The following is a 23,658-nucleotide window of genomic DNA, read 5'->3' on the forward strand; positions in this document are numbered from 1 at the left end:
GTTGACTTGTTCGTCAATGTCATCAGAAGGAGACAGAAGGCTGTCCCAGTCAGTGGCTTTGAACGGATGTAAACCAAGATGATGAAAAGCTGTGGGAAATCTCTGGGGAGGTAGTAGGGGCGCAGGGAAACAGCCAGGAGCTCGATGTCTGTCGTGCACAGCCTCACAGTGACTGTAGAGCACCAGCTGTTGTTTACATACAGACACGCCGCCGCCATGTTGCTTCCCGGTGCGTTCGCAGTCTCTGTCCAGACGAAGAGGTGGTGAAAAGCCATCAATGTGCAGCGCGCTGTCGTCGTCGCTGTTGTTTAACCACGATTCCGTGAATGCCAGAACGGCGGCAGTTCTGTACTCATGCAGGTGATTGACGCAGGCTTGCAGCTGGTCCAGCTTGGAGCGGAGAGACCGCACATTAGCGAGGAAAATGGATGGGAGCGCTCGTTGTTTGTGTGTCTCCCTCTTTACTCTGGCTCTCACCCCACTCTTCTTTAATCCCCTCCTGGTTACCTTGTTATTGTGAGTTTTTTGATTTCCGTGTCGGAGCGGAAAAGCCGGAGGCTGGGCTGCTGCTGTGGCTGCAGCTGGATGAGGGAGTCCCTGGTGTAGGTGAGCCTTGGGGTCATGTCGAGTGTTGAAAACAAGTCCGAAAAGTCACAAAAATGAGGAAAAAGAAAAGAATACAAATACAGTGGGGCAAAAAAGTATTTAGTCAGCCACCGATTGTGCAAGTTCCCCCACTTAAAATGATGACAGAGGTCAGTAATTTGCACCAGAGGTACACTTCAACTGTGAGAGACAGAATGTGAAAAAAAAATCCATGAATCCACATGGTAGGATTTGTAAAGAGTTTATTCGTAAATCAGGGTGGAAAATAAGTATTTGGTCACCTCAAACAAGGAAAATCTCTGGCTCTCACAGACCTGTAACGTCTTCTGTAAGAAGCTTTTCTGTCCCCCACTCGTTACCTGTATGAATGGCACCTGTTTGAACTCATCATCTGTATAAAAGACACCTGTCCACAGCCTCAAACAGTCAGACTCCAAACTCCGCCATGGCCAAGACCAAAGAGCTTTCGAAGGACACCAGGAAAAGTATTGTAGACCTGCACCAGACTGGGAAGAGTGAATCTACAATAGGCAAGCAGCTTGGTGTGAAAAAATCAACTGTGGGAGCAATCATCAGAAAATGGAAGACATACAAGACCACTGATAATCTCCCTCGATCTGGGGCTCCACGCAAGATCTCATCCCGTGGGGTCAAAATGATCATGAGAACGGTGAGCAAAGATCCCAGAACCACACGGGGGGACCTGGTGAATGACCTGCAGAGAGCTGGGACCAAAGTAACAAAGGTCACCATCAGTAACACACTACAACGGCAGGGAATCAAATCCCGCAGTGCCAGACGTGTTCCGCTGCTGAAGCCAGTGCATGTCCAGGCCCGTCTGAAGTTTGCCAGAGAGCACATGGATGATACAGCAGAGGATTGGGAGAATGTCATGTGGTCAGATGAAACCAAAGTAGAACTTTTTGGTATAAACTCAACTCGTCGTGTTTGGAGGAAGAAGAATACTGAGTTGCATCCCAAGAACACCATACCTACTGTGAAGCATGGGGGTGGAAACATCATGCTATGGGGCTGTTTTTCTGCCAAGGGGACAGGACGACTGATCCGTGTTAAGGACAGAATGAATGGGGCCATGTATCGTGAGATTTTGAGCCAAAACCTCCTTCCATCAGTGAGAACTTTGAAGATGAAATGAGGCTGGGTCTTCCAACATGACAATGATCCAAAACACACCGCCCGGGCAACAAAGGAGTGGCTCCGTAAGAAGCATTTGAAAGTCCTGGAGTGGCCTAGCCAGTCTCCAGACCTCAACCCCATAGAAAATCTGTGGCGGGAGTTGAAAGTCCGTGTTGCTCGGCGACAGCCCCAAAACATCACTGCTCTCGAGAAGATCTGCATGGAGGAATGGGCCAAAATACCAGCTACTGTGTGTGCAAACCTGGTAAAGACCTATAGTAAACGTTTGACCTCTGTTATTGCCAACAAAGGTTATGTTACAAAGTATTGAGTTGTATTTTTGTTATTGACCAAATACTTATTTTCCACCCTGATTTACGAATAAATTCTTTACAAATCCTACCATGTGGATTCATGGATTTTTTTTCACATTCTGTCTCTCACAGTTGAAGTGTACCTCTGGTGCAAATTACTGACCTCTGTCATCATTTTAGGTGGGGGAACTTACACAATCGGTGGCTGACTAAATACTTTTTTGCCCCACTGTATACCGAGTAGACGGCGAAATACAACAACGAAAAGAGCATTAAAGTTAGGATTAAAGACTAAAGTTAGCGACCCGGAACCGGGGGAAAAAAGTGCTCAGATAAATGCAGTACGAGAGAAAAAGACCTGAAAGAAGCTCAATGTGAATCCATAAGTCATATCGAAAAAAATCTTTCACCGTGAACAACGGCAACTTCCAGTCCCCAAAATACTCAACTTTCATGTTAACAGAGTTTATTATATGGACGTGGTGACAGTGTAATGACAGCCTGCCACTTTGGTTTTCAGCTGAAATTTGGGAGATGTTTTAACATTGTCCTTTATGGGGAATGGAGGAGGCTCTGCTTTGGTGACAGGAACTGTAAATCCTGTCGATTCCTGATGACCTAACAGACACATGACTACTATTCTCAGGTTTTAATAAAAGCAAGTTTATATGTTATATAATATATTTATAATATAAAATGTTTATGGTTTCGTAGTATTACAATCGTCTTTTCAAAAGTACAACAAGCTAATTGCACAAATTAGATCTTACGTTCAAAGAAAACCATTAATCTGTAACTTAATCTAAGCAAACCCTTTAATGCTGCCAGGACGTTATCACCATCCTTATTAAATGATTGCACATCTATGTTTGCAGACCCACAAGCATTTTAAACCTCTGAAGATTGTCAGTCATAATTAGTATGTTTTGGCACCCCTGCTGCTAACATTAAAGCAAAAGAAAGCAAATATATCAACAAAGTTCTGTCAGATATTCACTTTATAAATAATATCAAGGTGCTTTCAAAGCACCACAGCACATAGTAATCGGTACGTTCCTTTATTCATTAATGGCAACTACTGTGTTGAGAAATTCTTCATGAAAACTGCATTACATGATTTAAATGTAAATTAAGGAGATGCTCTTTTTAGAGTGCTGTCCAAAGTGACCCCGGCTAATGATCAACTATCATCTACATAAAGCAGAACGCATGATGCTTTCACTGGATAATTACAATTTTTTTTAAAAAGACATTGGGGAGCAGAGATAAAGAAAAGCCACAAAACAGGCTATAATGGCAGATCTGAACTGAGATCATTATGGTTCATGATCCAGCCATTAAGCTCCAGACACCTCAAACACAACAACTACGCAACAACGTATTTACTAACAAATATATTTAGTGAAATGAGCTGAAACACAATTTAGAAATGGTTCGATTTTTAAAGTTACTCCTGCTTTCAGAGCTACTATTGTCATGATCTTAACATCCAGATTAACAAGGTCCGCGTCAGGTGTTGAGGAACCAGGACACTCTGATGAGGAGTGGGCTACTGGAACAAGAAGACATAAGTGGACACGAGATAAGAACCGGGTGCTGTTGGAAGTAACTCCAGCGGAGGGAGTCACATCGGATGTGGGAACTCTGGAAACTTCGATACCCAGCATCTAGGCTGACAACTAGTAGCTCAGTAGGGGTGGGTTTAAAAAAAAGACTGGATTTCCCAATTCTAATCAATTGTAGTTTGAATAATACGATATTGATTCATTAAATCCCGGATTGATCTTTAAATATAAAGGTATTTTGCCAGAAACAACAGAATCTCAGGTTAAAGCTCACAAAACTATTTCAACAACCGCCCAACAGCTAAAACAGCAAATGAGAGCAGGTAAGTGGATTCCACACAAAGACGTAAACACAGCGCAGATCGTTCGAAACCTCTGTAATTTTGCTCTGCTTCGCTTCGGCAGCATCAGGTAATGTTCATGTGTTGATTCATGGATCATCTACTATAAAAAGCCAGGCCAGGAAAATCTCCTTCATGTTTTTCTCTGTTTCATGCTCAGTTACTTTAGCAAAACGGCATCTGCTGTGATGCTCACACCTCTGACGAAGTCTCACAAGTGTCAGCTTTGTTTTGATACATAGATATAAAAATATGGATATGTACCCTCCCCCTCTCTTCCCTTCTCTTCATCAAACAATCTAAGGTGAGCCATGTTTGCTTTATAAAGGAATAGCGTAACATTGTGAGGCTTATCTACCAATAATTTAGAAAGAAATTTTTAAAATGCAAATTGAGGCCACGCCTGGGAACTCTTCAGGATTCCTCCAGGTAGGGAGGTGGCTGGCAAGAGGGAAGTACAGGCCTCTCTGCTTAGCCTGCTGTCCTCGCAACCCAACCTCAGATTATGTGGTGGGGAATGGATTAATGTCCAATGAGTGTTTGTTTTACCTCCTAAATCTCATTTTATGGTCCTTTCTGACCATCAAATGAGTGCACATATGTAAAACAATCACCTGCAATAGGAATAATATAAGACATTGATTTAAAATTAGTCATTCTGATAGCTTTTTTTAAAATTACCGAGCATAAAACTTTTGACTAGGGTATTAAATAATGAAATAGTTGTGGTAAAAATGCATTCTGAAGCTATATATATAAACAAGCCTGAAGACACACGTCTTAAATGTTTCATGGTTCTAGGATTGTCACAGTATTCTCTGTATTTGTTTCATGATTGTATTTTTCCCAGGATGCGTTCAAATTCATCAACATACAGGTAACAAAGTCCCTCTCTTATCCTCCTAGTGTTGCACTTCATGTGGAGATACACAGACTGCAAGAGGTTTTCCGGGAGATCTGAATTGCTCGAGCAGAACAAACTAAATCACAGACATAATGGACGGGGCCATTCGTATCCATGCACTTTAAGTTGTGCATCTTGATTCAAGACCTGGAATGTCTTACTGAGCCATTTATCAAGAAATCATCCAATCCAACAACCAGTTACCAAAGGCCTAACCAGAGTCACATGCTCCCTTTGTGATTATAATCAACTTTCCAATGAGAGAGAATTTCTTTCAACATATATTTCAACATCTGAAGAATAAGGAAACTGTCACATGTGTATTCAAGGACTGTGCTTATAAAACAAATATTTATGAAAACACAAAAGTGATAAATACAGAAAAAATTCTGACACTTGTAATGCATTTAAGTCTGGGATTAGTAAAAAAAAACAATTAGACTGCGTGGAAACAGAGGCTGAAGTACAAAATGGGAAACTACAGGACTGCTGAAATCACAGGGATGTCCAGAGTCTGTGAACTCGGTTAAATCCAAAGCTAGAGCTTCTGTTTTTCCTGCAGCAAAAATAAAGAAACCAAGAAGAGCTGATGATCCTCTAATCACCTGAGCCAAGGTGTGAAACTGGGGGACCCACACCCAGTTTCACACCTTGGCTCAGGCGATTAGAGGATCATCAGGGGGTCCTTTTGTCCCTCTGTGGGGGGAAACTCACACTGGGTTTATATCTGGGACTCTCCACCATTTGACCTTAGAACTGAAGAAGCTTCTCGGATGAGAGGTGAAACGTCTTCAAGTAACTTAAAGAAGTCCAGACGCTTTTCTTTGCAAGCTCCTTTGACTACGATGACCTGGATGACTGAGAACCTTCACAGACAAGAAGAGCTGAAGCAAACTTTTATCCATCCTTTCCTTTGGGAGAAACACAAGAAGGAATGGAAAAGGAGACTTGAACTGCTGACAGCAATCAAAAGGAGAAACAATGACACTGGAGACAAAAATGGCTCGTACATTTGCCTACAGGCGTCAGGAGGTGGTGAATGAAGAACCTGGCATAGAGGATTTTAAGGTGGTCTGCACTGTTCCAACAGGAAGAGGTAGTAATGCAGATTGAAGTTAAATGTCAATGTTTTTTCATTTTTGTGAATGATTGGTGAGTATTTACTGATTGTGGCTCAAGAGTTGGGCGTTCGCCTTGTAATCAGAAGGTTGCCGGTTCGAGCCCCGGCTTGGACAGTCTCGGTCGTTGTGTCCTTGGGCAAGACGCTTCACCCGTTGCCTACTGGTGGTGGTCAGAGGGCCCGGTGGCGCCAGTGTCCGGCAGCCTCGCCTCTGTCAGTGCGCCCCAGGGTGGCTGTGGCTACAACGTAGCTGCCATCACCAGTGTGTGAATGTGTGGATGACTGGTTGTGTAAAGCGCTTTGGGGTCCTTAGGACCAAGTAAAGCGCTATACAATTACAGGCCATTTTTAAATGAATTTCTTTGTAACCAGTAAATGTATTTTAAAATATTTTTTTTGTTCAGATGATTTTTTCTTCCAGCACACTTTCATGGCTCGGTTAGACGGCTGATCAGAGTCATCCAGGCCAAAGGAGGAGCAACACGTTCAAAAGTGGCTTTCATTATGAAAAGGTGTGCATATCAACATTCACCCTAAAAAATTATTCAGGGGCTTAGTAAATATCATTATAATTCTAAGTTAGATGACCTTGATTAAATCTTTGAAAATCACAAAAGTGTTATCTTGAGTTGAAAATACTGAAAAGAATGCTTAAATGTTCAACACCAGTTTTTGAGTTGAACTGAGCTCTTTTGTTCAAGTTTATTTAAAAGAAAAAATTCTGTATTTGAAACACAGGGTGCATTATTTAAATCTACTCAATATATCTCATAGAAAGTACTCAAAATAACTGAGACACTGGTATTCATACTTATCATTGTCTTTAACTTTAATTATTAATGGTTCAAAATCAATATAATTTTGTCCCCCAATACTAACTTAAAACTTTGAGTAAGACTAATGACCTTTGGCATGTACCGCGCGCGAGGAGCATGGCCTCATGGGAGATTTTCTGCACGTTGAACGAGACAGACACACATCCACTGCAGACTTGGTAACGTTTTCAGGTAAGTGACCAATTCTTACATTAGCTGTCTTTATCCACACCGTTCTTTTATAACATGTTCTGAAGAAAGCGTTTGTCATGGTGGCTCACTTTTCGCAGCGTGTTTGTGCACGTTAATTTAAGTTTTCAACCCGTCTTCCAGTCAAGGCGGCGGGAAACCGCGCCCTTTTATCCTTTTACGTTCTGAGTCGCTATCTGCGTTCCTGGTAAGTTGACCGGAATGTCCCGGTACCAGCGACCTGACCGTTTAATCGGGGGCATTTTAGGAACCACGTGAAAGCAGGTGTGCTCAGACATTTCTAGAAAATGGCCCTGTTGAGTCGCGGTGCGGGAGCTGCGGTAGTCACGCGGCCTGACTCACTCTGTCAGGTTGTTCAGGAGATGAACAGACGTCATCAATGGCTTTGGTAACTAAGAAGACCTGCCCGCGGAACAGTTCATAGCAGCAACCATGCTGCTTAGCTTTCTAGTTCTATGTGGGGTCTTTCAGAGCATATAAGACGCTGCTTTCAGCTTTGTCCTGAACAGGGCCAGTTTTTGAGAGAACGCTGAGAGGACCGCCCGGGTCAGCAGATTACCTCATCCAGGGCCGGTCCAAAGTACTATGGGGCCTTAAGTAAATTTAGACTCTGGGCCCTACTTCCTTTCAGATCCCAGAAAATAATGAAAAAAAAAAGCTTTGGTCCTTTGGGTCAAGCCAAAAGTACCATCATTTCCAGTATAGTTACTCCCAATTTACATAAATAAATGTTTATTTCAATCCAAGCTAAAATTTCTTATAAGAGATTGATGTTATGGCAGATTACTCAGTGACATGTTTTGTAATGATAAAGTTTTGATTTGTATTTTTTCAGCACCATCTTCACCACCAGGAGAAAAAAATCTGCATCAACTACAAAGTAAAGCAGGTAATTTTACTCAGAGGACTTGATGTGTTAAATTTTGGAAGGATATGATATTGTTTTATACAAGCTGAGTAGTGGATGGTGATACCACCTAAATATTTATACTGGTTTTGTGGTGGGTCATACAAATGCCAAATCTAAATTTTGAGAATTTTTCAGTTCGGTAAATAAATTGATGAGTTCATGGTCTGTCATCTAGTGTCACCATACTATCTTTTTATTTATACAGCATGGTGATGTGATTCAGATTATTTCAATGTGGTTAAGTATTGTACTTTGTTCCATGTTGACTTATTTGTAGGTTGTATCCTCCACCTGAATTGGTAGTGAGTATTGGTTATTCAATCAGTTAATCATACAAAAACTGTGTAAATATGGTTATACACCATTCTGTCATCTTCATACTGTGAGACATATTTTCTCACAATTTTTTAGGTCACAGGTGATGAGATGGCAGTGTAAACTTTGCAAACATGAGGAGTCATCAAAAGTGTCACTACTCAAACATTATCGAGTGAAACATGGTACATTTGGTCATGGCTATTCCATACCCTGTCTTCATTTGAATTGTCCTTGCTCTTTTAACTGAATGAGGAATGAGGAATCTGAATCAAAACCAGAATGGTTCTAATCAAAACCATTCCCAAGCCTAGGGAACAATGAATGCTAGTAATTTCCGTTCACTTAACTTGTTTTAGGCTAAGCTAATGTAACCTGATTGAAGAATGACTGGGCTGATTGCAAAGTGCCTTTGTCTCACTTATCTAACTCTGGAGCACATAACGACAGACTAGATTTTACTGAAGAGTAAAGAGTGAAGAGTAATTTAATATTTTTATGAAACGTTGGTTAAGTATTGTAACCCCAGATTCTATGAGTATAGGCGCAGCCCTTTAAGTGGGTATTCCCCTTGTGCGCGCAGCACTGAAGCATTTTAGTCCACGCCCACCTGCTGTGCGGGCCTCACCCTGGTCTAGTATAAGTTACGGTGAGACCAGGAAATCGGCTCTACCGTTTTTCTTCAGCCAGCCAGAAGATGTCCAGCGAGACCATCCGTCTGTGTCCATCCTGCCAGACCGGCTACATCATATCGTATGACCGACATGCCGTCTGCGTGGGCTGCCTCGGTCCTCACCATGCGGACCTCACCCTCACACCTTAATCCTATTGCTGTTCCTGTTAGCTCCTCCCGCCAGAGGAAAAGCAGCGGAGGTCAGCCTTTTTCAAGGCTGATGCTGAGGAGGCGTTCCCGCTAAGAGAGAGGTACTCGCTGGAAGAAGCCATCGAGTTCTTCGATAGTGGGCCGGAATTGGATGATTCCACCCACCGTGAGGAAAACGGCAGTGGTGGCAGCTCCACTGCCTCCGAGCTGGGCAGCCTGGCGACAGAAGGGAGGCGGATGAGCGGACGCTCATCCACCCCTGGCCTTCACATGTCGGCGAGGATGCCGCTCCCAGTTGTTGGTGCGCTGCTCCTGGATCTGCCTGGCATCATCCAGGAGGCAGCTGGAGAGAAGGGACTTCCCGTCCCTCAGCCTGCTCCACCCCCATCGGATGATCTGGAGGGAAGGTATGGCTCCGTTGCCCAGATCCCATCTGGCCTCAGTTCCCGGCGGTGATGACCTACCTCTCTGAGGCAGCAGCAGAGCCAGCGAAGATTAGAGCGCCGGTCTCTACCTAGGGCTTCACAGAGGGCTTCACAGACTGGAGTTTTCCGCCTGTTCCCCCTCTAGAGCCGAGCCTCGCTTCAGTTTTCGGCACCAAAATGACCAAGGTCGTTGGACAGCGACCGGCCCATCCCGCCAAGCTTGACCAGCTGATAGCAAGGTTCACTGATCACGCACATCAATGCACTGTTCAGTCAGCTGCAGTGACTAACAACACTGCGTTTGTCATCTCCAGGAAGGTGGAGGAAGCAGAGCTGCCAGAGGAGCTGAAAGGCTTTCTCTGTAAAGCCGCTGACGCGATTCTGAATATGTGCGCCACTTCAGCGGTGTGTTCCTCTCGCATCGCTGCCTGGCAGACGATGGTTCAGAGGGCAACCTGGCTCCGCCTCTTCCCTCCAAGATTATACAATCTCACAGGGAAATAGTGCAAGCAATTCATAACATAAAATTTAGAAGCTTAGTGGAAGATAATACTTTATGTTGAGGGTTTAGTCTGCATACTGAACAACTCCACTTATATGGATTTATGTCTGGATGAGTAAATTAATCTTTTGCATGTTAGAAAATAAGGTCCAGGTTGCAAAAAATGGTAGTTCCACTTAAAGATTTTTTTTTGATTGAATCAGAATTTTGGCCTTCAGATTTTTTTGTCCTTGGTTTTTTGTCCTCTCCCATCCAGGCCAGTGCAGAGTTTCATAGGATCACGACCCTGAACCTTGAACCAAAGTTCATGTCATCGTTGGACTTGTATTCATCCAAACTCCTGTCCTTGTTTCAAGCCAAGAAAGGTGCTGCTGGACAACGCCACAGGGCACAGTTAAACCTTCTGCTTCAGGTAAGGAAGATTGCATTTTCTAACCACAAAAACGTTCCAACACAGCATTGAAGAGGCCCTTCCACTAAAAACGGCTTTTCTTAGGTTTCTGTTCAATATTTTAGCTCCACAGGTGTTCTTACCTTGATGGTGGGTGTGAAAACAGGTCAACAACAGAAAAAAAATAGTTATGTTTAAGCTAGAAATGGTAAGTCATGTTTTAAATGTGCAAATTTTGCCTCAGTTGAGACTTCCTGTTTTACAGAGTGGAAATTCCATCGAGAAAAAACGATGTCTCATTGACCATCTGGGAGAGGATCCAAGTGCCTTAATCAAAACCTTTGAGGTTGGTGCAATAAATCTGTTTTAGGAATATTAGTAGTTTATTTTAGCTTGTGAGATCATAGAAAAGTTTTAAGATACTGTTCTAAAGAAAAAAAAAACACTTCAAAGCATACAAAAGAATAGCATTTGCTCAAAGATTTTGGAGCACAGTGTCCACATATTATGAGTACCGGTGATGTCATACAAATGAAACTTTTTGTTTCAATGTTTGGAAATATGTGAGCTTAAAACAGTTGTTTCTCTTTTTAAAGGACGGTGCTGATGCTGTCTTTGTTGAAGAGGCTTTGGCTGAGGAGGTGATGAAGATTTACCTGCTGCAGAATCAAGACAGGTCAGGCGAACCTACTGATGTGGGTATTGTTATTGAAGGCGTTACTGTTCTGGGCAAACTTGGGAATCTGAGCAAAGCCTGTTGCTATCTTTTGGGACTATGCTATGCTCTGGATCTGAAGTACCCCAAGAATTTCAAATGCACATTTGAAGCATTTCAAAAAGTGTTCATGGAGCTGGATCCAGGAAACCTTTCTGTCAAGGTTCAAAGACTGAAAAATGACCTCTGTTCATTGTAGACAAAATTTCACAGGGCTGTTCTTAAAGTGTTAGACTTGTTAAGTGACATGTAATGCTCATCAAAAGGTTCAGTTGCGGCATTACATTGTGTTGACATTCCTGTTCATAAATAATGTTTGTACCATAAACTGTGTTTTTGTATTAACTTTCCAGATTCACATTAAGGTGAACATACAGAAGAGAGTATCTTCTGTATGTTTTTTTTTTTTTTTTTTAGCGCAATCCTTTTTGAAACCTTTTTATTTAAATTATGGATGTTTTTTGGTCACTCTTTAGTTATAATCTTCCCAATTTTTTGGACTCAAAATAAGATGTTCAAAAACTATGTCACAGTGCAAATGTTTTTTTGTTTTTTTTTCAGGATTTATATTTTTTTGGGATCTTAATTTTATTTTTGTCATTTAGATTAGATTAGATTAGATTAGATAGAACTTTATTAATCCCTCGGGTGGGTTCCTCTGGGAAATTAGATTTCCAAAAAAGCACAGCACCGACAGAAGTTACAGAGTTACAGAATATTATATATATATACACACACACACACACACACACACACACACACACACACACACACACACACACACACACATATATATATATAAATACAGAAACAAATATAAATAAAATATACAAAGGGGATAAATAGAATAAATAGGAATAAAAAATAAAAATACAAGTGAATTGCACATTTCAAGTATTGAGTCTATTGCACTGTTGACTATTTACAAAAAGTATTGCACAAAAGGTATTGCACAGTGAGGTGAAGAGGCACTACAGCTTAGTTGTTCCCCCCTCCTTTGTCCTCCTGTCTCCCCTCCCTCTCCCCTCCAGAGAGGAGTTAAACAGTCTGATGGCGTGTGGGACAAAGGAGTTTTTAAGTCTGTTAGTTCTTGTCTTGGGGAGAAGCAACCTGTCACTGAACAGACTCTTCTGGTTGTTTATGGCCGTGTGCAGAGGATGCCCAGCATTGTTCATAATGTCCAGCAGTTTCTTTAGTGTCCTTTTCTCTGCCACTGTCACCAGAGTGTCCAGCTTCATGCCGACCACAGAGCTAGCCCTCCTGATCAGTTTCTCCAGCCTGCATGAGTCCCTCTTTGCTGTGCTGCTCCCCCAGCACACCACAGCATAGAAAAGTACTCCAGCAACCACCGACTGGTAAAACATCCTCAGGAGCTTCCTGCAGATGTTAGATGATTTGACCTTTTCTGAAAAGGTAAAGCACTGTGTTCACTTGAGCCACTTTTATTCTTTGTATGGCAGGTACATTTTTCTTGTTGTTAGCATCAATATGCCAGTTTTACAGTTTTATCAAGCATGCCAATTTGGATGCAATTTTATTATATAAGGCTGTTGTGACTGAAATTTTATCCAAGTTTTATCCACTGAATGTAGAACAGATTTCAGCTCACTGTGTTCAGAGAAGGAATCTGCTAAATGTGTGATTCACAAAAAAGCTGTTTAAAATAAATCATTGTGAACAATGTTGAACTGACGTGGTTCTTTTTTCCTGTGTGTGTGTGTGTGTGTGTGTGTGTGTGTGTGTGTGTGTGTGTGTGTGTGTGTGTGTGTGTGTGTGTGTGTATACACACACACACACACTTAATTGTAATTAACGTTTTTGCTTAAGTTAACTTAAAAATATTAAGTCAATTGAACCATTATTTAAAAACAAATAATTGTAATGGTGTAGGTTAAATGTGCCAAGCATTTCAGCATTTCCTAATTAATATTTTATGTAGTTTGAACTTTTGGTTACTGTTGTTTTAACTTACATTTTCAATTGTATTTACTCAATTTTGTATGTTACTGTAACATCTTTAATTGTTCATAACAACTTATTCCATTTTAGTTGGATTTACTCAATTAATAAGGTGTATTTAAGAGATGTGATTGTTTTTGCATTTACTCATTATTTTTGAGTGTAAAAGTGTTGCACCAAAATATTTAAGTAATTATCAGTTTTAGTTCTTAGAGTGTTGGGGGTACTGAATGAACTAAGCTATGGCTGTTTACTTTTTTCTTTTTAAACAAAGAAACTAGGATAATTAGTTACTTTCAGATTACTTTTTTTAAAGTTATCAATAACGATCAATATTGAGCAGCACAGTGGTGCGGTGATTAGCATTGTTGCCTCACAAGCAAGAAGGTCCTGGGTTTGATTCAACCACCTAGCCAGGTCTTTTCTGTGTGGTGCTTGCATGCTATTTCGTAGGCAGGTGTGGGCTAGTCTTTTGTTATGTCATTATCAATTAAGCAGAGAAAAACCCTGGAGTTGATTTGAGGTGTGGTGCTAGCATTTTGAAGATTTTATTGTCCACAGAAGACAACAGTGGTGGCTGATCGCAGAATAATTTCCAACCAAGTGAGCAGCTCTCTCCAGGAGGTAGACATATAGATATCCAAGTCTACCATAAAGAGAAGACCGCATGAAAGTAAATATAGAGGGTTCACTGCAAGGTGCAAGCCACTCATCAGCCTCAAGAACTTTCTTTCCACTTTCTTTGGTCAGATGAAACCAAGATCAACCTCTACGAGAATGATGGCAAGAGAAAAGTATGAAGAAGGTGTGGAACAGCTCATGAACTCTGAGGTGTTCAGAGACTGTCTGCTCAAATCCAGCTAAATGCAGTCAGATTGATTAGGCAGTGTTTCATAATACAGATGGACAATAAGCCACAACATACGGCCAAAGCAACCCAGGAGTTTATTGATGCAAACAACCTGATCTTAACCCAACTGAGCTGCATTTCACTTGCTGAAGATTAAACTTTGCACAGAAAGACCCACAAACAACCAGCAACTGAATGCTGCTGCAGCAAAGGCCTGTGACAGCATTAAAAAGGAGGAAACCAGCATCTGTGTTCATCCATGAGTTCAAGACTTCAGGCTGTCATTGCCACCAAAGGGGTTTTTCAAACAACTATTAGAAATGAACCTTTTATTTTCAGTTAGTTAATTTGTCCTGTTACTTTTGAGCCCCTGAAATGAAGGGGTTGTGTTCATGAAAATACTTTAGTTACTCACATGTATGCAATCTTTTTGTTCAACCCACTGAATAAAGCTGAAAGCCTGCACTTCAACTGCATGTGAGTTGTTTCACTTAAAATTCATTGTGGTAACGTACAGAACCAAAATGACAAAAAATTGTTCTCTGTCCAAATATTTATGGACCTAGCTGTTGATTAAGTTTCATGTCAGAGCATGTTGTTCTGTTGGTTAGCAGCTGCCACAAAATGGCCAGTAACTAACCCCCACGGAGACTGTTGACTGTCAGAAAATGAAGAGGATTGCTTTACATTGAGCAAGTCTTGCTGTGCTCTGCTGGACTTAGTATAATCCACTATAATGCTTCCAGCACCCAGTGTCTGTGATGACGGAAACTGGCAAAGCTGTTTAGCTTGAAGTCGACAACTTCTTATGAATGCTAAATCCACAGAAAAAGTAACTGCACACTAAGATGCAGAGGATAATTAAGGGTCTCTCTAATGTGACTGAGCAGTACTCTCCACATGTACAGTCAAAATAGTATATTATGCAACAGCAGAATTAAAACCCTTTCTCCCCTCAGTCCCTGCGTACCAGTGGGTCACAGCATGAACTCTGCTCTTACTTGTCTCACAGACCAGACAAGGTCAATATTCATTACCAGCAACATAGTTGTTCTAATTGTTTGTCTCCAGGGTTTTATAAAAAAAACAAAAAATTCCCCCCAAATCCTACTGCCTGAAATAGAGACTAAATGGAGACTAACCATCAGCAAACTACCATATTATTTTAGACTGAAAGTAGAAAGTATATTTGTAATTGCTACATGTTAATGCCCATCCTAAGCCTGCTTACAATCCATGTCATGCCAGCAGAACTACTGAGAACAACAACTGCAAAAGGAAAAACAAACAAGTGAAACTAAATTTGGTGATGTCTTGTGTTTGCTGTGTGTGTGTTTTTTTTTATCTATACATGTAGCTTGTAACTGTAGCTTAGGAGGCGGGGCAGGTCATCTACTGATCAGAAGGTTGGTGGTTCGATCCCTGTCTTAGCTCCCCCTGGTCCGCATGCCAAATATCCTTGGGCAAGCTAGTTACCCCAAGTTGCTCTCCGATGCATCCGTCGGTGTGTGAATGGTAGTTAGCAAGTACTTAAAAGCACAGAAGACTGTGAATGTGGCATGTTGAGCACTTTGAGCACTCCGGGAGAGTAGAAGAGCTATATAAGAATCAGTCCGTTTACCATAACAAAACATTAATGAACGTTTTTCTTGAATGGTCACATTTCTTTATTTTGTTCAGTTTACATTTTTTCTTTGGTCTTTTCCTCATTTTCATGTCCCCTAGTATACAGTCTGGAAAGACCTAAAAGAACGAATCCATGTACCAAATCTAAAATGTCAAAAATAAATGTGACAGAAATTCACCCACTTGCTTAACCACTTTCCACTGGAGCTGATAGCTCTGCAAAGTGGCAGGACAGGACACGGCACAAGTCCATCTCAGGGAAAAATGTGACAGAAAATGATATTTGTAATTACATTTTCTCCAAGCATTTTCTTTTTAAATTAGTTAATTACTTTTCCATTTAGTTTGAACTATTTTTATTTTATTATTTTATTTTTCCATCATTTACTTCCTGAACTTTTTTAAAAATTGTTTCTCTATACAACTCTTTCTGCCTCTCTATGCAAATGATCAATCTGTTATTTCAAGAGTGGCGTGGGGTTGAATTTCTGCCTTTTGGATAAAATAGAGACTTATAGCTCCTAGAATAGGACACATGCACATCAGTTTTAAAGCCTTTGATTGTAAAAACCTTTCTGCGCTGCGTCTAAGCTTAGATAATCCTGTAATATGTCTAACACGTCACTTATTACCAAACTGAACATAAATGAACCAAATGGAAATTGTTCTGTAGAAAGAAATGTTCCCCATCAGTGTTGTGTGGACCAGTATAACTGCTGCATGGGACAAAACTGAGTTCATTTATATTCTTCATATTCACAGCGATCTTATTCCTACTCTGTAACATCATGTTTGTGCTGGTTGACCTGTGAGGACAACAGCTGCCTTCAAACTTGGTTTAAAGACCTTTATTAGAAATAATTGGAAAATTAAAACAATTGCAGATGAATTAAAAGGCTTGAGCATTATGTGACACGCAAACCTGTCAGTGGCACATTGAAGTGTCACAGTATGGAGATGATTTTCAGCAGTAGGACGTGTGCAATCAAGTTGTAAAAATCTCTCACAAAAGATCAGCAGAAACAGGATGCACCTGAGTGTCGTGACAGAGGCTGCACATCTTTCTATTATTTTTATTTTTTAGAACAAATTTCAAGCAAACCTTTCTCACGTTGTCATTGCACGGTAGAATTTTGAGGTAAAAAAATTAATTGAATCCATTTTGAAATGAGGCTGCAACACGACTAAAATTTGGAACAAGTGAAGCACTGTGGAAACTTTTGGGATGCGCTGTATCTATCGTGGCTTCCATCACAAGCTGGTGAAAAGAGCCTCCTCTCCAAGAAAGCCTTTGCATGCCCTCAGCTAACACAAACTACACACTGGTTCCATTTTTCAAAGCATGTGTCAATTTGCCAGGTCACAGCAACCCCTGAAACCTTAGCGACCTATCCTGTCCTGCACTCGTACGACGCTGCTCTCTTTCTCTCCCTTCACGTGGGAGCCCTCCATCTGTTTTGTCTATAATGTGTTACTCGTGCATTTGCCCTAAGGACAGAATTCATGATGCTTTGTAATGGCCAGCCTCATCGCCCTCCCTCCTGTCCACTCTAAAGTGCCCACTAGGCAGAACCACTTAAAAATGTTTCATGTTGCTTTTCTTCCTGCTTGCTCGGCCTTTGTTGCACGATGAATAGGACGCTGAGAGCCGATGGGCTGCTGGCCTTAATGGTCTCTCCTTTTTACCTCCACCTTATGAGCTATTTGAATTGCATGGCTGATGTTTTGCCGTTGCCTCATCCTGAGAGAACAGAGCTCAAACTCTTAGACAAATTCTCTCCATAATTCATAGCGTCCCCCTACACCCACACACAAACCTTTTAGCAATCAACCAGTTATTCTAATACCATATATAACACTACTTGCTATTACATTTTCCTGCATCTTTTTTCTAATAACCAGCATAAGAAGCTCAGGCCACAAGAGCTGGAAGTCCAATATGACATGTCCTTGAGGAACAACAGCTAGCGTTCTCCCATTTATCAGCACTGATTACATGTATTGATCTGACAGAATATGTAGGATTCCCTAGAGAAAGGGGTCAGCAAACTGGAAAATCAGCTGCTGCAGCACAGTATCATGGTCTGTCCACAGTAAGATGGAGAGATCACATCAGATGCCAACCACCAGCAGCTCTTAGGTGAAAGTCAGCATTTAACAGCCTCCTGCTGCCAAATTTATTACCTAGTAAATACACAACAGTAATTCAGGGACATGGCAGCATCCCACCAATAATCTCGCTGATTTATCTGGTCATACTAATAATGTTAGTATACAAAATAAAGTAACAGGAAACTGGCTTTTTGCTGGCATGAAAGAAACGGACAACACTGCCTAGCTTTTGAATTTGACATTTGTGCATAAACTCGAACTTTCTTCCTGCCCAAACCATTTATCTTTTTCAAACATTGCTTGACGTGCTAGATGATGTAAATGTATTTTCTCCCTTTCTCAAAATGAGCATGAATATAAAAAGCATTTTGTGCCAAAATAGGAATGGAAATGGAAAGTCTGGTTTAATGTGCTAGTAGACTGACAAACAGTACTTTCAACACGATGCACACACATCATTGAATTTTAGGGGCAAGAAAAAAAAAATCTTCCACTTGTCCAGAGGAACAGCACTCTGCTTCCTCTGATTTTCCTGCTGTATACTCTGTACCAACTCAGGTATTTAATGGCTGTGATTGTGATTGCAAGGCACAGCGGACTATTTGGTTTGTATGCATGGGAGGGTATCTGGCCTACAGGAACTATTTTCTACTGGCGACACACTTCGGTACCCTCAACAGCCTGTTATTCTTTAAACACTGGAATTATGTTTACCATTTATGGACTAAATCACAAGTGCAGCAGTGCTGAGGGACTATTAAGATGCGGCCTATGGAGTAGTCAAAGTGTTGTTTGGTATGAGCTGAAGAACAGATTCTCAATCAGTGACTCCTATTAATACAGCCGAAGCAGTCATCTTTCTGTTGTTGTGTTCTTTTGTAATCTCCTGGATGAGTTGTCTATCACAGAGTAGTCATGGTAGACCAGCAACTCCTGGCAAGGTTCCCACTGCTCCAAGATTTCTAAATTTCTGGATGATGGCTCTCATCATAGTCAGTGACTTTCTTTCTTAGTCGATTCTTCAGATTGTAGCACGAGATGCTTTTAGCAACCTTTTAGCCGACTTCACTTTGTCAGACAGGTTTCAAGTGATTTCTTGATTCAGCTGGTGTGGCAATAATCGGGTGTGGGTGTTACTGGTGAAAGTGAGCTCAGCGTTCCAAAACTTACTTCCAATACATTTACACATAAGATCAGGTAGGTTTGGATAGCTTTTTTTTCCCTTAATAAATTAAAACACAATTCAGAATCTGCACTTTATTTTTTACTTGGGTTATCTTTGTTTAGTAATAACATTTCTTTGATGTTGTGAAACATTTAGGTATGACAAATATAAAAAAAATGCCAAAAGAGATAAGGAAGGGGGAAATACTTGTTCATAGTACAGTAAATACCACTGTAATGCTTTGGCTCTACTTAAAACAGGCTTGGCTTTGAACCATCTCTTCCAAAGTATTTATACTCAGACAGAAAAGCAGAATAGTGATCCAGTTGTTGAACATGGTTTTGCTATGATTTGAGAAAAGCTATAAAATAATGAACCCACAACAGCCTTCAAACTAAAGTGCATCACATTATTTGAAATGTAGAATAATCTTTGATCTAAACAGAAAAAATTAGATGTTTTGTAAAAGCACATCAGAGTTCATATTATATGACGACTGCGATAGATAGATAGATAGATAGATAGATAGATAGATAGATAGATAGATAGATAGATAGATAGATAGATAGATAGATAGATAGATAGATAGATAGATAGATAGATAGATAGATAGATAGATAGATAGATAGATAATATGAAAATATCTTTATCTACACAAGGTTCGTGCTCGAAGAGGATTGGGATGAAGTTTACACTTTTTCTATTCCCACCCCCTTTTTTCACATTCTATTATTTACAAGTCAATATTCAGAATTTGGAAACTGAAATCAGAGGAAATCCGTATGTACTGTTACTACATAGCTGCAAGTTTTAGTTAATGTGGAAAAATGTGTTACATCTGCCAAGTTAAAATATATCATCATACAATGTAAAGCGCCTTCTGATTTGGCACTGAAACTGAATTCGAGTGAAGTGAATAGATTTCTGCTTGATGAGCAACAAACAGGAATTATTTTCTTTTTGTTTGAGGGAGGGGGAACTTGATAAATGAATTTTGTCAAGCTTTGCACTGGAAAAATGTAATCCATGAAAAGAAAAACAAGACCTCTGGGCTTTTTTTCATTTGTGTGTTTTATTTGAATCTAACAGAAATCATGAGATTTTTTTTATCATTGTTTATTTAATGTGCACTTTTTCTCTTGGCAATGTGAATTGACAGGTGTTTGATATAATAAGAACCTGTTCTCTCTTTGCTCATATATTTTTTCTTATATTCATTTTTTTTCTCTTAACTTTTTGTTATTTCTTTTTAAATTCAGCGTTGCGTGAATTGATCACTTAAATCGCAAATTTCAGAACATTATCTAGGACTATATCTGCACATCACACTGCTCTCTCCTTTCTGTCAAACACTGATGCAACTCACAAGCCTGACAAGCTCCTGACACTGAGGTCTATTCCTAAGTGAGACTGCAGCCACCTGACATCGCTCTCGTTTACTTTGTTTTTCTCAGATAAATGCATTTTGGATTTCTTACAACCTTATCATCTTGCCAAAGCAGTGCTAGTGGTGCAGCCCTGACCTGCACATGGTTCTGAGGACTTATGGTCTTGAACTGTCGATGCCACCCACACAGCCTCATCTTAAAAAGTAAAACTCATTTAATTAAAGTAAGAGCCCGGGAGTCGTCAAAAGCTGCATTACTATTATTGCAAGGGCATGTTTGTGACAAATGCCAACCGTGACATATTGCATAGCACTACAGCTGCGCAATAAATGTTAACAACTTGAAAGGAGAACACAAAACAGAAATTGAAAAGCGTCTCTCTTAAGAACTTGCATGTTCTTTGTGAGGCTCTAAATTGATATATATCTCTCTCTCTACTGACTTTGAACTTTACATCGTCACCGAATGCAAATATTCTATTTCTTTCAACCAGTGGATGTAACGTTCAAAGACACGCAACCTCCGCACACACAAAGCCTCGTGGAACACCTCCAGGTTTATGTGTCTTGCTCAAGATCGCCATCTAGCGCTGCAAGCTCGTTAAACTTTGCGTGCTTTCACTCCTCAGGCGGATTCGGTGGATGTACAACAACAGCAATAATCATTCTGTTGCCCAATTAATGAAACACGGACTGCTGAGGACCGTCTCAGTGCACAGTCACACCCTTTTAACACCAACAGGAGCTGACTGCAATGGTTCAGTAATTGATCAATCAGCTGCTTAATTTGTGAACTACATCCACGTGTAAAAGAGTCGACTGTGTTTCTGTTAGGCGATGTGAAGTTTAGCCGTGGCGCTTGTAAACTGAACAGAAAAGTGGGGAGATTAACAAAGAGCCGACTTTCGGTAAACAGGGCCAAACCGTACAGGGACGGGACAGCAGGACCGCTCAAAAATGAGTTATGAAACTAACTTTTGGGGGAAGCCAGCCTCATATTATCGCCAGAAAGACAACAGTTATTAAATCATGAAATCGCAAGAAATAGCAAGAGCTTATTGTGCTTATATGGTTCAAAATTTGGTTCAAAAGTGCTCATGTAGCACATATATACATACATACAGACACACAGACACACACACACACACACACACACACACACACACACACATATATACATATATATATATATATATATATATATATATATATATATATATATATATATATATATATGTATATATGGAGAGAGAGAGAGAGAGAGAGAGAGAGAGAGAGATTATTGATATTAGGAAATATCATTACAAACTGCTTCCTGCTGAATAGTGATTTTTCGATATCCCCCTTAAACGAATAGAAAAAAATGATAAAATCATTTTTAGTGCTTACCTTTAGCGGGGATGCGTCATTTTAAAACAGACTTTTTCAAACGATGCCGGTCCATGAACTCGAGTTAAGTCCTCAGCATCTGTGTCGGAGCACTTCTCAACTTGAGCGCAGAATCTGTGCTGGTGCTCTGCTGCAGCTCCTCTTCACAGCACAGCCAAAGAGCAGCAGCGGCAGCGAGAGGAATGCCCCACTTCGCCTGCTACTTTGCATTGCTTAACAACAACTTCCTCCGCTGTTTAACAACACACATTGGATCAACTTCAAATATTCCTTTTGAGCTGCAACAGCCTCCTGCATCTTCCTGCACTCCAGGAAGAAACCTGTCAAAAGTATTATAACGTCTATAGTTATCTAAATATTTACTATTAGCTGATAATAACAAGTGCTTCTAGCAAAAGTAGCAATAAAACAGCATGAAAACACCTCGTTACAAATAGAAGTTTAAGGTATTTCCCTTCTTTGTTGTGATCAGTGTCAGGGTCATTACTCCAAAAAGTAAAGAAAAGTAAAGTAAAAAATATACCTGACCTCTACCCACTTTGCTTCCAGCAATGCCTCAGGTCAAACCACGTTTTGGTGGCCCAGGGTCTGGTGGAAAGCCAATGCCTGGCCTATTACTGGTACACAGTAGTCTCTGCCAGACCACTTGAGAGTGTCCCACTTCTATTACCCAGTAATCCCAGAAAACACATGCTGACTGCCTACACCTTGAACACACATGGTCTGGTGCTTCTGTTGCCCCCCAGCGTCTGCAGCCACTCTGACCTGTGGAGACATTGCAGAAGACAAGGGATGAAGTGATTAGCAGTGATTCCCCCCCTGCCCCCCCCCTTTCTTAAATAGACAACCATCATATCTCACAGTACAATAATATTGAACGGGTTGCATTGTTGCATTTTGTCATGTTTCTCAGGTCTTTGTCTGAATGTCCTATGAACATTACCTGTCTTGTTCTCATGTTGTTGCTAAGGATTGTCTCATTGCACTGAAGTCACACTGGGTTAAATATTTACACTTGGGTTTTAAGGGTTTTGTTTTTGTTTTTTTTTTACGGGTTGTACGGAAGCCCCAAACGCAATTTCATTGTTCTTTGACAATGACAATAAATAAATACTTGACTTGACTTGAAACAACTCAGAGAAAAGGAGCATCTTACCAACAGTAAAATGTCGCTACATCGGTCACTACAACCATCTTCCTCTGCTTGTCCACCACTACTATGTTCGGTTGGTTTGTCCGTCGGTCTCTGGGAGGGGCCTGTCCTTCCATGATGGTTCCTTGTCTTGCTCCTCTTCTTTCTTGTGTTTCTGCTGCCTGAGGTATTCGCTAAGCACGCAGTGAGTTGTGACTATCTTCCTGATGTACTCGTGGATGTTTGTTGTCTCATATGGAGCGTGGTTCTCACACTCACTAATCACCGGCCGCCTTCCTTTTGTTTAGCGTACAGCCTCGGGGTGAAACCCTCCATGCATGGTGGCTTCTATCGCCTCCTTTGGCCTGCTTATTATCCCAGCAGGGCAAAGGTGTTGATATCCTGGATCTTGTTATTACCATTCAGGTGACTCGGCAGGACTATGGCAGTTCACACCTGGCATACAGCTTGGTGTCATCCATGTAGAGGAAATGACCACTGCTCCATTCTCCATGGAGAAAGAGCATTTCCTTGGTGAATCCAGCATTTGATGGTGACTTTGCTATTGGAGTTAGCCTCTACTGTTGTTTGCCACATCCCCATTGAGTTCCTAATGAAGGCTCTAGGGTCCTGCTGATCTTGTACAGTTCTAGGCATTCCAGGATTCATGTGTGGGGCATTGAGTCATAGGCTTTCTTGTGGTCATCCAGGCAATCCAGTAAACAGAATGGTTAGTCTGGTCTTACTCTTGGGTGACTGCTCTGTCTACCAAGAGCTGGTGTTTCGCTCCTCTGGTGTTTCTGGCCAGTCGTTGGCTGCTGCACCCATTCTGGGTATTTTACTGTCTATGCATTTACTCTTGGCTTGTAGTTTGGTATCAAAATGCCAAGACTGCAAGACCAAAAACACTCAGCTCCCTTTTTCAGTTTGGAACCTCACTATAGT

General features: G+C 41.0%; 1 protein-coding gene and 1 long non-coding RNA gene across 5 annotated transcripts in view; one reads left to right on the forward strand and one right to left on the reverse strand.

Moving 5' to 3' along the window:
* The window catches only part of LOC113034360 (multiple epidermal growth factor-like domains protein 11), a 265,441-nt gene extending 243,601 nt beyond the window's left edge, over positions 1-21,840 (reverse strand). The window contains exon 1 of one of the 4 annotated variants that reach the window (XM_080299954.1): positions 21,582-21,840. The gene's annotated coding sequence lies outside the window, so the exon portion shown is untranslated. The remainder of the gene's footprint in view (positions 1-21,581) is intronic. The other 3 variants (XM_080299959.1, XM_080299956.1, XM_080299961.1) reach the window with 3 other exon arrangements.
* Positions 9,796-12,875, forward strand: LOC113034661 (uncharacterized). The gene is made up of 2 exons (XR_013906387.1): positions 9,796-10,724; positions 10,975-12,875. It is a non-coding gene; the product is annotated as an uncharacterized LOC113034661 (long non-coding RNA).
* Positions 21,841-23,658: the final 1,818 nt, after the last annotated feature.

Source organism: Astatotilapia calliptera, chromosome 1 (genome assembly GCF_964374335.1).
Source record: "Astatotilapia calliptera chromosome 1, fAstCal68.1, whole genome shotgun sequence".
NCBI lineage: Eukaryota > Metazoa > Chordata > Actinopteri > Cichliformes > Cichlidae > Astatotilapia > Astatotilapia calliptera.